This window comes from Canis lupus, chromosome 19, assembly GCF_011100685.1.
Source record: "Canis lupus familiaris isolate Mischka breed German Shepherd chromosome 19, alternate assembly UU_Cfam_GSD_1.0, whole genome shotgun sequence".
NCBI lineage: Eukaryota > Metazoa > Chordata > Mammalia > Carnivora > Canidae > Canis > Canis lupus.
In genome coordinates this window covers 20,693,749-20,708,323 of record NC_049240.1, presented here as the reverse complement: position 1 = coordinate 20,708,323, position 14,575 = coordinate 20,693,749, and the positions used below count along the sequence as shown (strand labels likewise).

At 40.9% G+C, this 14,575-nt stretch overlaps 1 protein-coding gene across 16 annotated transcripts in view; it reads right to left on the bottom strand.

Annotated features, from left to right (window-relative positions):
• The window catches only part of LOC119864445 (rho GTPase-activating protein 20-like), a 136,605-nt gene extending 122,250 nt beyond the window's left edge, over window positions 1-14,355 (bottom strand). For 8 of the 16 annotated variants that reach the window (XR_005373976.1, XM_038564780.1, XM_038564781.1 and 5 more), the window contains exons 1-4: window positions 14,119-14,349; window positions 13,170-13,315; window positions 10,200-10,320; window positions 2,764-2,879 (exon numbers count right to left, since the gene is read on the bottom strand). The gene's annotated coding sequence lies outside the window, so the exon portion shown is untranslated. Of the gene's footprint in view, window positions 1-277; window positions 2,365-2,763; window positions 2,880-10,199; window positions 10,321-13,169; window positions 13,316-13,793; window positions 13,987-14,118 lie in introns of those variants that run through there. The other 8 variants (XM_038564778.1, XM_038564785.1, XR_005373977.1 and 5 more) reach the window with 7 other exon arrangements.
• Between the last annotated feature and the right edge of the window lie 220 nt (window positions 14,356-14,575).

The following is a 14,575-nucleotide window of genomic DNA, read 5'->3' as shown; positions in this document are numbered from 1 at the left end:
TTATTTATTTATGATAGTCACACACAGAGAGAGAGAGAGGCAGAGACAAAGGCAGAGGGAGAAGCAGGCTCCATGCACCGGGAGCCCGACGTGGGATTCGATCCCGGGTCTCCAGGATCGCGCCCTGGGCCAAAGGCAGGCGCTAAACCGCTGCGCCACCCAGGGATCCCTAGAACTACTTTTCTTATTCAGGAAAAGGACACATGTGGGTGGACCTCAATTAGATAGCTTCAACAATTCTCAAGGCAATGGGCTTTCACAATAGCATTCACGATACCTGTCATCAATTACTGGCACTTATTTGTCTTGCAATGAGAGAATTGCCCTTTATTCTTAACAAGCAGGCAACTGGATCAAAGAGATTAGATTACTCAGGTGAAAAAACAAAGACAAATACATAATGAGATAAACCTGTGTAGTAACTGCCTGGAAGATTGCCATCTATTTTCCTCTCCATATCTCACGCTTTAGAAAGACCAGGACTTTGTTTCATTCATCCTAATACTTGGCACTTTAACAGGTGCTCACTTTGTAATTTCTGAATGAGTGATACAGGCCATGTGTTTTTACTTTATAGTGAAGGTTAATGAGTTAAATCATATAAAAAGCTTAGAACGGTGTCTGATACTAAGCACTTAATTACAAAACAAGGTAACATTTAGAATAGAGATGAGAAAAGACGTCAGAAGTTTGCCTTAAACTGACCCTTAAAAAATAAGGAAAACTAGGCTGGCAATAAGGCTAAGAGGATAGAAAAGTTCTCCAGTACACTACATGCTAAAATGAATTAATTCCAATGACATCTATTATTTTTTACAGAGAATGATGCTTATTTTAAGTCTAAGGTTATAAGATTAAAGAGATATAATCAAAGCTTGTTCATTAAATTGAAAGTACCTCCAGATTTATTCAAGTTTGTATCCTTAGGCCTCAGTAAGCACAAGATATTATTTGCTATACTGAATCCATTCTATTGTATGTGTTAATACCACACCAATATAAACATATTTTAAGACAAATTTTAAACATACATATTTAACTTTATTTCATCATCATTTAAAGCTTGATTTTAGAAAACATAAAAAAAATTAAGAGTTCTGTATCACAGGAATTTAAACAGTGGCAATATACGTAGCTTTGTAGGTTCGAGTTCTACAACAAATTAAAATCAAATCATTGGAAATGTTTTCAATATGGAAAATAGACAAATAAAATAAATGGCAGAGACCTATTATGAGCAATGTTTCATTACTTGCAAGTTATCGTTAGATAATTTCAGAATCTAAACAAACACTCTCAATATTCAGACTTCTGTTGCTGTATTTTACATTTAATATCTTCCTACCTATATTCCAGAGTCAAAGTCCTTGACCAAAAGGTCTGATTTAAGAAGGCATTTAGTTTTATGGCAAAAGTTATCCATCTACAGTTACCACTTTCAAGGAATTGACAACAATGCTGATGTGATCTGCTAGTTCCCTTTTGAACAATGTGCAATAATTTATGTCAACCCTGTATAAAGTTATACAGGTAGAAAAAATTGGACAATTATGCACAGTTCAATAGATGTAGAATGTTAAGTTTTCCCAGTCTAAAAATTAACCAGTGATACAAAATTTATCAACTATAGTTGACTTGGTTTCAGGAAAACCGCATCTGAGAACTACAAGTACATCACTGTCCTTATCTCATCCTCAGTCACTGGTGGGAATTTTATAGGCCACCATGCTATTTACTTTGTGGATAGTAGTACTAAATGAACGAAGACGGACTTCCTCAGAATTGGTAACAAACTGTGGTCCTGACTCTTCCCATTTTTCAAGTACAACCAAATCCTTGTCTGTATAAATCAGTAGGTCAAATGAACCTAAATTGGATAAGATCATTAAAGTACAATTATTTTTTGAAAGGTACAACTATCCTTCCTGTCTCCCTCACATGTGAGCCAGCTATCATGTCAGAAAAGCTAGTTTAGCTTGATCTCTAATCAGTTATATTAGCTAATTGCTTTTCTTCAATGGAAATTTTAGTACAGAAAATACTGTACTCCCTTTTACTTAATGAAAAACTTGATTTTTTTTTCTTCAAAGAGCCACTAAAGATATTTGCAGAAAGTATATAATTAATCACGAGACAGCATGAATCTAAGCCAGAGAAAAAGAACATCTTGGTTCTGTGACTGCTGTATCCCAATGCCCAGAACCGTGTTAGGCATACAGTAGGCATTTAGGGTATATCTGATTAATGAAGGAGTAACTAAGCTAGAAAAGAAAGACACAGTTATACCTAAGTCTTAATTATATACAAGGAAATGTGTATAAAATAAAAGTAATGGAAGAAATTAAATCTAAATATTCAGGAGTACTGTAGAAAACTTTCATTCTTTCCCTATTCAGCACTTGTAAATAAAACACAACCAGGGGATCCCTGGGTGGTGCAGCGGTTTGGCGCCTGCCTTTGGCCCAGGGCGCGATCCTGGACCCGGGATCGAATCCCACATCAGGCTCCCGGTGCATGGAGCTTGCTTCTCCCTCTGCCTTTGTCTCTGCCTCTCTCTCCTTCTCTCTGTGACTATCATAAATAAAAAAAAAATTAAAAAAAAAAAACACAACCAGCATTGCCTTAGATTCATGACGTTTTTCTCACTTATATACCATGACATGGATAATTAAGAAAAAATTCAACAAAACGGTTAATTCTTAAAGTAATACCTTAGTCTTTCCACAAGAAATCTGAACCAACGTGAAGTCATATAATACTTACAAGAGACTTCCAACAAGGGCAGAAACGTCACGGTAACTGTGATCTGTCGGATTATGGAGAGGATCTCATCCTGGATGGCCTTCTGAGACATTTCTCTGGGTGTGCTACCAAAGAAACTAAATGATTTGATTCATTTTAAGTTTTAACAAGTTATTTAAAACACTGGTAAGATTATTTGTTTGATTAAATGCTTCAAAACTCAAATTAAGTAATGCATTCCAAACGAGTTTTTAAAAAAACAATTATAATTTCATTTATTATTCCAGTTATTAAGGCTGATCTTAGTATCAGGTCATTAAATAACAGATGACCAGAAAACCTGCAGAGTGCTTCAAGTCAAGAAACATTCAGCATATTGTAAAATAAAGATAACAATTAGTATCTAAGATCTTTAATTGGCATAATCATTTTGGTATTTTTAGGAATACCTAAATGTCTAATTCTGTAGTGCTTCAAAGAAGATGTTATATCAAGGTGTATTTATAATTAAACATTTTCTAGGGGAGGGGCAAGATGGCGGAAGAGGAGGGACCCCAAATCACCTGTCCCCACCAATTACTTAGATAATCTTCAAATCATCCTGAAAATCTATGAATTCGGCCTGAGATTTAAAGAGAGAATAGCTGAAATGCTACAGTGAGAAGGTTCATGCTTCAATCAAGGTAGGAAGATGGGGCAAAAAGAACTAAAGAAACAAAAGGCGGGATCCCTGGGTGGCGCAGCGGTTTAGCGCCTGCCTTTGGCTCAGGGCGCGATCCTGGAGATCTGGGATCGAATCCCACGTCGGGCTCCCAGTGCATGGAGCCTGCTTCTCCCTCTGCCTGTGTCTCTGCCTCTCTCTCTCTCACTGTGTGCCTATCATAAAAAAAAAAAGAAACAAAAGGCATCCGAGGGGGAGGGGCCCCACTAGGAGCCGGGCTAAGGCCGGGGTGAGTGTCCCCAGGACAGGAGACCCCAGGCCCCGAGAAGCAGGAGCTTCACCAATCTTCCTGGGCGGAAAGGCCTCGCAGGGAGTTGGAGCAGGACCGCAGAAAAGTGGGGATGCCCTCAGGCTCCCTGAGACACTAACAGAGCAACTGTGCCCAGGGGAGAGTGCGCTGAGCTCCCTAAAGGGCTGCAGCGTGGCACCGCTGGACCCAGGAGCAGCTCAGAGGGGCTCAGACGGCAGCTCTGCGGAGAGGTGGCTATGCGGTGGAGCGCAAATCCAACAGCGCAGGCCCGGGAGCACAGGGCGCCAGGGAAACATCCCAGGATCCGGCCTCCCCCAAGGACAGGCAGAGGCCAGGAGGGCCCAGGACGGGAAGGACGCTCCTGCCCCGAACTGAGCAGATAGCGGCCATGCCCCTGGAGCATCCAGGCCCCTACAGATGGAGAGCTCTGTAGTTACTGCGGGAGCTGACTCCAGGGCTCCAGAGCTGGCCGCCACCACTGCAGTTGTTCCCTCTGGAGCCTCAAGGGGTAAACAATCCCCACTGAGCCCTGCACCAGGCAGGGGGCAGAGCAGCTCCCCCAAGTGCTAACACCTGAAAATCAGCACAACAGGCCCGTCCCCCAGAACACCAACTAGACGGACAAATTCCAGGGGATGTCAAGGGAATTAAAGTACAGAAACAGAAGATACTCCCCTGTGTTTTGTTTTTGTTTTTGTTTTTTTTTTTTTGCTTTTTGATTTCTGTTTGCTTACCCTGCCCTTCTTTTTCCTTTCTTTATTTTTCTATCTCTGTTTCTTCTTTTTTACTTCCTTTTTTCTTATTTCTTTTTCTCTTTTCTTTCCTTCTTTCTCTCCTCTTTCTCCTTTTCCCAATACAACTTGTTTTTGGCCACTCTGCACTGAGCAAAATGACTAGAAAGAAATCCTCAACTCAAAAGAAAGAATCAGAAACAGTCCTCTGTCCCACAGAGTTACAAAATCTGGATTACAATTCAATGTCAGAAAGGAAATTCAGAAGCACTATTATAAACCTACTGGGGGCTAGAAAAAAGCATAAAGGACTCAAGAGACTTCATGACTGCAATATTTAGATATAATCAGGCAGAAATTAAAAATCAATTGAATGAGGTGCAATCCAAACTAGAAGTCCACACAACGAGGGTTCATGAGGCAGAAGAATGAGAGGGAGACATAGAAGACAAGTTGATGGCAAAGAGAGAAACTGAGGGAAAAAGAGACAAACAATTAAAAGACCATGAAGATAGATTAAGAGAAATAAACGACAGACTGAGGAAGAAAAACCTACATTTAATTGGGTTTCCCAAGTGCGCCGAAAGGGCCGGAGGTCCAGAATATGTATTTTAACAAATCCTAGCTGAAAACTTTCCTAATCTGAGAAGGGAAACAGGCCTTCTGATCCAGGAGATAGAGTGTTCCCCCCCTAAAATCAATAAAAACTGCTCAACACCTCGACATTTAGTAGTGAAGCTTGCAAATTCCAAAGATAAAGAGAAGATCCTTAAAGCAGCAAGAGACAAGAATTCCCTGAATTTTATGGGGAGGAGTATTAGGGTTACAGCAGACCTCTCCACAGAGACCTGGTAGGCTAGAAAGGGCTGGCAGGATATATTCAGGGTCCTAAATGAGAAGAACATGCAACCAAGAATACTTTATCCAGCAAGGCTCTCATTCAGAATAAAAGGAGAGATAAAGACCTTCCAAGACAGGCAGGAACTGAAAGAATATGTGACCTCCAAACCAGCTCTGCAAGAAATTTTAAGGGGGACTCTTAAAATTTCCCTTTAAGAAGAAGTTCAGTGGAACAATCCACAAAAAAAGGACTGAATAGATATCATGATGACACTAAACTCCTACCTGTCAATAGTAACTCTGAATGTGAACGGGCTTAATGACCCCATCAAAAGGTGCAGGGTTTCAGACTGGATAAAAAAGCAGGACCCATCTATTTTCTGTCTACAAGAGACTCATCTTAGACAGAAGGACACTTACAGCCTGAAAACAAAAGGTTGGAGAACCATTTACCATTCAAATGGTCCTCAAAAGAAAGTAGTGGTAGCCATCCTTATATCAGATAAACTGAACTTTACCCCAAAGACTGTAGTAAGAGATGAAGAGGGACACTATATCATACTTAAAGTATCTATCCAACAAGAGGACTTAACAATCCTCAATATATATGCCCTGAATGTGGGAGCTGACAAATATATCAATCAATTAATAACCAAAATTAAGACATATTTAGATAATAATACACTTCTACTTGGTGACTTCGATTTAAGGCTTTCTGCACTGGATAGGTCTTCTAAGCACAAAATCTCCAAAGAAACAAGAGCTTTAAATGATACACTGGACCAGATGGACTTCAGGTATCTACAGAACTTTACATCCAAACTCAACTGAATACACATTCTTCTCAAGTGCACATGGAACTTTCTCCAGAATAGACCACATCCTGGGTCACAAATGGGGCTTGAACCGATACCAAAATATTGGGATCGTCCCCTGCATATTCTCAGACCATAATGCCTTGATATTAGAACTAAATCACAACAAGAAGTTTGGAAGGCCTTCAAACACGTGGAGGTTAAGGATCATCTTGCTAAAAGATGAAAGGGTCAACCAGGAAATTAAGGAAGAATTAAAAAGATTCATGGCAACTAATGAGAATGAAGGTACAACCATTCAAAATCATTGGGATGCAGCAAAAGCAGTCCTAAGGGGCAAATACATCGCAATACAAGCATCCACTCAAAAACTGGAAAGATCTCAAATATAAAAGCTAACCTTACACATAAAGGAGCTAGAGAAGAAACAGCAAATAGATCCTACACCCAGTAGAAGAAGAGAGTTAAGAAAGATTCGAGCAGAACTCAACGAAATCAAGACCAAAAGAACTGTGGAACAGATCAACATAAACAGGAGTTGGTTCTATGAAAGAATTAATAAGATAGATAAACCGTTAGCCAACCTTATTAAAAAGAAGATAGAGAAGACTCAAATTAAGAAAGTCATGAATGAGAAAGGAGAGATCACTACCAACACCAAGGAAATACAAACGATTTTAAAAACATATTACGAACAGCTATAGGCCAATAAATTAGGCAATCTAGAAGAAATGGACACATTCCTGGAAAGCCACAAACTACCAAAACTGGAACAGGAAGAAATAGAAAACCTAAACAGGCCAATAACCAGGGAGGAAATTGAAGCAGTCATCAAAAACCCCTCAAGACACAAAAGTCCAGGGCCAGATGGCTTCCCAGGGGAATTCTATCAAACGTTTAAAGAAGAAACCATACCTATTCTACTAAAGCTGTTTGGAAAGATAGAAAGAGATGGAGTACTTCCAAATTCTTTCTATGAGGCCAGCATCACCTTAATTCCAAAACCAGACAAAGACCCCACCAAAAGGAGAATTACAGACCAATATCCCTGATGAATATGGATGCAAAAATTCTCAAGAAGATACTAGCCAATAGGTTCCAACAACACATTAAGAAAATTATTCACCATGACCATGTACGATTTATCCCCGGGACAGAAGGCTGGTTCAATACTCATAAAACAAACAATGTGATCCATCATATCAGCAAGAGAAAAACCAAGAACCATAGGATCCTCCCATTAGATGCAGAGAAAGGATTTGACAAAATACAGCATCCATTCCTGATCAAAACTCTTCAGAGTGTAGGGATAGAGGGAACATTCTTCAACATCTTAAAAGCCATCTACCTAAAGCCCACAGCAAATATCATTCTCCATGGGGAAGCACTGGGAGCCTTTCCCCTAAGATCAGGAACAAGACAGGGATGTCCACTCTCACCACTGCTATTCAACATAGTACTGGAAGTCCTAGCCTCAGCAATCAGACAAAAAAAAGGCATTAAAGGCATTCAAATTGACAAAGAAGAAGTCAAACTCTCCCTCTTCGCCGATGACATGATACTCTACATAGAAAACCCAAAAGCCTCCACCCCAAGATTGCTAGAACTCATATAGCAATTTGGCAGTGTGGCAGGATACAAAATCAATGCCCAGAAATCAATGGCATTTCTATACACTAACAATGAGACTGAAGAAAGAGAAATTAAAGAGTCCATCCCATTTACAATTGCACCCAAAAGCATAAGATACCTAGGAAGAAACCTAACCAAAGAGGTAAAGGAACTATACCCTAAAAACTATAGAACACTTGTGAAAGAAATTGAGGAAGACACAAAGAGATGGAAAAATATTCCATGCTCATGGATTGGCAGAATTAAGATTGTGAAAATGTCAATGTTACCCAGAGCAATGTACATGTTTAATGCATCCCTATCAAAATACCATGGACTTTCTTCAGAGAGAACAAATTATTTTAAGATTTGTGTGGAATCAGAAAAGACCCCAAATAGCCAGGGGAATTTTAAAAAAGAAAACCATATCTGGGGGCATCACAATGCCAGATTTCAGGTTATGCTACAAAGCTGTGGTCATCAAGACAGTGTGGTACCAGCACAAAAACAGACACATAGATCAATGGAACAGAATAGAGAACCCAGAAATGGACCCTGAACTTTATGGTCAACTAATATTCGATAAAGGAGGAAAGATTATCCATTGGAAGAAAGTCTCTTTAATAAATGGTGCTGGGAAAATTGGACATCCACATGCAGAGGAATGAAACTAGACCACTCTCTTTCACCACACACAAAGATAAACTCAAAATGGATGAAAGATCTAAATGTGAGACAAGATTCCATCAAAATCCTAGAGTAGAACACAGGCAACACCCTTTTTGAACTCGGCCACAATAACTTCTTGCAAGATACATCCATGAAGGCAAAAGAAACAAAAGCAAAAATGAACTATTGGGACTTCATCAAGATAAGAAGCTTTTGCACAGCAAAGGATTCAGTCAACAAAACTACAAGACAACTTACAGAATGGGAGAAGATATTTGCAAATGACGTATCAGATAAAAAGGGTTAGCATCCAAGATCTATAAAGAACTTCTTAAACTCAACACCAAAGAAACATACAATCCAATCATGAAATGGGCAAAAGACATGAAGGGAAATCTCACAGAGGAAGACATAGACATGGCCAACACCCACATGAGAAAATGCTCTGCATCACTTGCCATCAGGGAAATACAAACCAAAACCACAATGAGATACCACCTTACACCATGAGAGTTAGGAAAATTAACAAGGCAGGAAACCACAAGTGTTGGAGAGGATGCGGAGAAAAGGGAACCCTCTTACACTGTTGGTGGGAATGTGAACTGGTGCAGCCACTCTGGAAAACTGTGTGGAGGTTCCTCAAAGAGTTAAAAATAGACCTGCCCTATGACCCAGCAATTGCACCTCTGGGGATTTACTTCAGAGATGCAGAAGCAATGAAACGCCGGGACACCTGCACCCACCTGCACCCGGATGTTTCTGGAAGCAATGTCCACAATAGCCAAACTGTGGAAGGAGCCTCGGTGTCCATCGAAAGATGAATGGATAAAGAAGATGTGGTTTATGTATACAATGGAACATTACTCAGCCATTAGAAATGACAAATACCCACCATTTGCTTAACGTGGATGGAACTGCAGGGTATTATGCTGAGTGCAGTAAGTCAGTCGGAGAAGGACAAACATTGTATGTTCTCATTCATTTGGGGAATATAAATAATAGTGAAAGGGAATATAAGGGAAGGGAGAAGAAATGTGTGGGAAATATCAGAAAGGGAGACGGAACATACATACTCCTAACTCTGGGAAACGAACTAGGGGTGGTGGCAGGGGAGGAGGGCGGGTGTGGGGGTGACTGGGTGGTGGGCACTGAGGGGGGCACTTGACGGCATGAGCACTGGGTGTTATTCTGTATGTTGGTAAATTGAAAACCAATAAAAAATAAATTTACTAAAAAAATAAAATAAACATTTTCTAAAACAGACCAAAGGCTTCAGGAACAAACTACATTTCATTATGAGAGAGAGTTCTGAGTTTACAGGTAAGCATGCCTGGGACAATGCTAAGAATTAGCATATAATGAGGGGGCATTTCCCATCCAGAGGATCTAAGAACTTCAGTTCAGAGTGTCTTAGGAAGTTTATAGCGTTAAATGAAATACAGTAGAGCTGCATATCAAGCTAGGAGAAAATCTAGGATAATACTTCATGGTTAAAAGTACCTTGACACAATCCATTAAATGGCCCACCTAATACATCATGTGTAGCTTACATATAGCACCATAAATACTAAAGGGTGAAATTTATGGATTTTAGACTAAGGGCAGTTATGTTAAAAGTACACTATACAAGTCCATAATAGGCACGACTCTTTTGTGAGCACAGTTTGTGAGTCTTATTCTTCTCCACGGGAGATCTAACATAGTTAGAAACAAACTACCTTATACGAAACTAGTTCAATATAGTTAGAACTCATTGAGTCAAGAAAACAAGTTTTGGAAAAAAAATCTATGAAAGTGGAAGCAGTTTAATTCATACTTACCTGTCATCTTTTGCAGTCTTGTCGCACTCAATATCAAACTTCCACCTTTCAAGGACTTCACTGCTTTCAATATTTGAGATGAATACCACCAGTTTCTGAACTGAACACTTGTATAACCAATCTGCAATACAGAACAAGGCATCTTTTTTGGTTCACTGCATTACAAAGTAACTCTTCCCAGGTCTCACTTTCTGCCCTTAGCAAATTCCTACCACTGGTATTTTGGAACTCCTCCAACCTGTACAGAAAACTTGCCTCACAATAACCTAGCTCCCGTTGTCCAATTCTCAGTATCCGTACCAGATGTAGTTAGTACTGAATGCTAAGCACAGAGTAGTGAACATGCAGTATACTCTAATCCAAGGTAAATTCCAGAAGATGAGCATTAATCTAATCACTGCAGCAATAAATGCAAATTTTTAATTGTAATAAATGTTAAGAAGGTGCAGTATGTGATCCAATGAGAGAATATAGGAAAACTTGACTCAGGGAATTCTCACTTGACTTCAGTTCTACACTTAAATACCATTAAATATGCAAAAGATTACAGAAAAGGGTACAGGTCTAAAATACTGAAAAGCGAAAAGTATCTGACCAGAGGATTGAAAGGGTAATACAAATACAGTTAAGAAAGGGAGAATGAACAAGGTCGGTTTGTGCAAGATACATAGGGGCCAGACCACGCAAGGTCACATGGGGTAAATTAAAGAACTTATACTTCAAGAATCAGGGAAGTCATTACTGTGTCTGAAGTACGGTGTGATGTGATTAAACTTATATTTCAGAACTATCCTTTAGGCTGTGATGTGTGGAAAGTAGAGTGGAAGTAAAGAGAGGATCTAGGGATGCTAATTGATTAGTAATTCAAGCAAGAGGTACTGAAGGCTTATAGAAGGATAAATTGGTAGAGATGGATCAGTATAGGTAGAGTCAAGAGATTTCATAGATTTTATTTATTTATTCATGATAGAGAGAGAGGAAGAGATACAGGCAGAGGGAGAAGCAGGCTCCATGCAGGGAGCCTGATGTGGGACTCGATCCCAGGTCTCCAGGATCATGCCCTGGGCTGAAGGCAGTGCTAAACTGCTGAGCCACCCGGGCTGCCCTAAGGTTTTATTTCTAAGTAATCTCCACACCCAATGTGGGGCTGGAACTTACAACCCAAGATCAAGAGTTGCATGCTCTACTGACTGAGCCAGCCAGGACCCCCTTAAATTTAGTTTTCAAGTATCACTAGGTTAGCCACATGTGGATATCAAGGGAGCCACTTACTATATGAGCAAAGAGAAGACTTGGGTTGGATGTATGTTTATGAGTCAACTACACAAAGATTGTTAGTAAAGTTATGTATGTGTCAGAAGTCATCTTAGAGATTATAATAAGGGGGCCTCATAATGAGCCCTGAATTAATCTTGGAACTTGGGATAATATACTCAAGAATACACAGTTTTGTTTTTTTTTAAGACACAAAAACAATCTTGTAATATTTAGGACTTGTGGGCCACCTAGGTCTCTTGCATAGTTTTTTAAAAACTAGCCTTTAAAAATCTGAAAACACTCAGTTTGCAGGTAGTACAAAAATAGGCCACTTGCTGGATATGGGCCATCAGTTTGCTGACCCCTTGACAAAAACCAACCTTGTCTCAATTTTGCTCGGAAAAGGAAGAGATTGGGTAGTCACTTAAAGATCTGGGGTGGGTGGAAATTTTTTTCTTTTAAAACTGAAGACAAATGAAACCAATGAAAATATCTCAAAACAAAGAAATCAGAAATACCAGAGAAGAACTAGGGTAGATTCCTTAAGAAGGCTAGAGGGATGGGGATTCAAAGAGATTGAACAATTTGCCTCTAAGAAGAGCAATTCCTCCATTCTAACTAAAATAAAAGGGACAAATTAAATAGGAAGGTCTACATACAACTGAGGTGAAATGTCCTAAGTGTAGTCTTAAAGGAGACAACCTAAAAACCAGTAACTTAGGCAGGGCTTGCTTCTTCATCAAATTAAGGTGACATAGATTCTTAGTTACTTCTATGTTTCAGGCTAAGTAATCTGAGTATCGCCCTGGGTGATTTAGCCCTGAAGACGATAAAAACACAATTAATAGAATTTTAAAAATAAAGCCTCTTGAAACAAACAAACAAACAAAAAATATATATATATATATATATATATATATATATATATATATATGACTCAGGTATAAAAAAATTACTGTAATTTTTTTTTTTGGAACTAGTTTTGGAAGGTGAAATGAGGAGCCAGGGAGAAACATCCTATAACACAGAAAAATTAGAAGTGAGAATCCTAAGTAGAGAAAAACATGGGGGAAAAAAGAGACAGAATAGATGGAGAACAAGTATCCATTCAACAAGTATTCAGTAATTTCTTGAGCTAAGAAAAAACAAGGGGTGTTCAGTTAGAAATGGCTAACGGACAGGCAGGATTTTAACAAAGACAAATGAAGACAGTAAGACATTAAAAAACTTTATTGGGTATTCTATTAGTAGTATTTTTTTAAGTTTAGTTCCCAGGCTGGATCCAATTTCATTTTCATTTATCTTAAATGACGGTTTTAAACTCTAGGCAGCTATAGAAAATATATCATATTAAAAATATGTAGTGGATTTCTCTCCAATAATAAACATCATCATAGTTATGTAAAATTCCAACTTGTTCCACCTGGCTACACGAACTGCAAAAATCACTTCAAAAGGAGTTGATAGAGATTGTTTTGTGAAGCCAGATCAGATTCCTAACATCAACATATTTAACCCACTCAAAATGTGGTAGGGAAGAGTGGACTTTCTTTCACTTTATTATTTGCTTCCTTCCGATGGAGAATCACTATATTTGAGATTGCAGTGTTCTACACCTCTTTGTATAGAGCTGAAAAATGAACACCAAGATGCCAGAAAGTACGGGTCCAAGAAGACCTGCAAAACTCAAATTGGTTTTCAACAATTAAATACCTTTCACTTGTCCACTACATGATTGAATTATTTTATGAGCTCAGGATCTGTTGTTATAAGCAAGGTGAGTCCATATTTCTGCCCTCTGGTAGAGGTTTCAGATGGATATATGCCACGCTGATATAAAATGCTGTTGATGCCAAATGCTGAAAACAAAAGGAATGTTAAAGTTATTTCCACTTTGTAACTCTGGAAAATAAAGCCTATTTAGATGTGGCTGCGGTTTCATTCATGGCATCAAACTGAAAAAGCCTAAACGTGCGTTTGTGCGTGTCTTGCTGAAAGCAGAGTAGGGGAAAAGTGCCACTGAAAATCCTTAAAAATGTTGCTTCTAAATCAAAAGAACACGATACCTGCGTTTATGCGGAAATAAAAATGCCAAACTGCATTAACCTAGCGTCCAAGTAGAACTACAAGCTCAGGGTAATGCAAGCCCCAATTCAGGTTACGTGATCACAGGGTGTGGAAATAGGCTTTTGCGTCTGGATTAGCAATTGATTGATTAACCGGTCGGATGCTCCAGAGCAAGCCTCTCCCTCACTTTTCCCTCCTCTTCTCCTGCCAGAGTCTATCAGAGGGTACAAGCATGGCCTGGTCCTAAATCTAGCCCATCGCCCTCAGTACCGGAATCAAAGCTTGGTGGATGGGCTGTTCAAAGTGCACTGGGCTCCACCGCTCGGGGTGGTGCCGGGCGGCCGGGCTGGGCGGCCTGTGGGATCCGCAGTTTCCCGCAAGGCTGCTGGTGCAGGGGCGCGGCGCGAGGCAGGCCGGGCAGCACCTGGGCTTCCCGCTCCCCCAGGAGCAAGGCGCCTAGATTAGATTCTCCAGCCAGGCGGGCGCTGGAGCAGAGCCGCCCCCCACCCCCGGCCCCCGCCTCCGGGCCGGCCGGGCCTCCAGGGCCGCTGGCCTCAGCTGTCCCCGCCCTCTGGCCTGCGGGAGGGGGACTCACAGAAGAACTGGGCCACGATTTCCGCCTCTGCTCGCGGGAGAGCTGCGGCGCCACGGCCAGGCCTAGGGACGAGGGAGCGCGCTGCTGCCCGGCAGACCAGACGGCGACCGCACGGCCTCCAACGGTTCCCGCCAGTCGTTTGGAAAGTAACGACGCTGCTCCCCGGGGCCTTCGCGCAGGCGCGACGAGCCTCTCGGCCCGCCCAGCGCCAGTCTCCCCGCTCGCCGGAGGGGGCGCCTCGCGCAGGCGCAGTGGGTAGGCGTGGTCAGGCGCTTCCGGGCTGTCGGGGCTCGAAGGGTCCTGGCGGGCACCTGGAATTGTGGTCGCGGGGCCGCAGCTGAGGCGAGAGGACTGCAAAACCTGGCTCTGACGCCCGCTCCGAGGCCTGCGGAGTGAGGCCCAGGATCCCAGTTCGGCAGTTTCAAAGCGATTTTTTTTTCAAAGCTATTTTCAAAGT